Source organism: Brassica oleracea, chromosome C1, assembly GCF_000695525.1.
Source record: "Brassica oleracea var. oleracea cultivar TO1000 chromosome C1, BOL, whole genome shotgun sequence".
Lineage (NCBI taxonomy): Eukaryota > Viridiplantae > Streptophyta > Magnoliopsida > Brassicales > Brassicaceae > Brassica > Brassica oleracea.
This window is the reverse complement of record NC_027748.1, coordinates 24,343,313-24,343,853: the sequence shown is the minus strand read 5'-3', so window position 1 is coordinate 24,343,853 and position 541 is coordinate 24,343,313.

Genomic DNA, 541 nt, shown 5'->3' with positions numbered 1-541 from the left:
TGCATGAAGGCTGTGCTCAGCTTTATAGCCAAGGACGTTGTTGCCAATGGATTAGACCATGACACTTTCGTGCTGTCAATAAATTTGTTTTTATTCTTCGTTGAAAGTTTCTCTGAGTCACTCATGGAGTTCTACCAAAGGTTATTTCATTGAGATCTAGTCGCGAAACGTTTATGCAGGTTACTTGAATGAATCAGTTAAAAAGTGATAGACTTAGTCGACGAGCGGGGAGGACGTGTTCTCTTTGTCGTATTTTCTGTTACTTTTGTTCTTGATTTTGCTTTGTCGCAAATGTTTTTGATGTTTTTCCATGAGTCGGTTGGTTCAACGGAAAATGAGGGTGATGCTTTGATGCCTAAAGATTTCTCGTATAATGATTCTTATACGAAACTCATTTTATCAAATCGGAAAAGATCTTTATGACTTCAGAAAATCATCGACTTTCATTCTGAAGTTTGGCAGAGGTATTCTAAATGAATGATTGCGATGATAGATGCTGTATAGTCTTTGAGAATTTTTCCAACATGGTTTGGATCAGTTC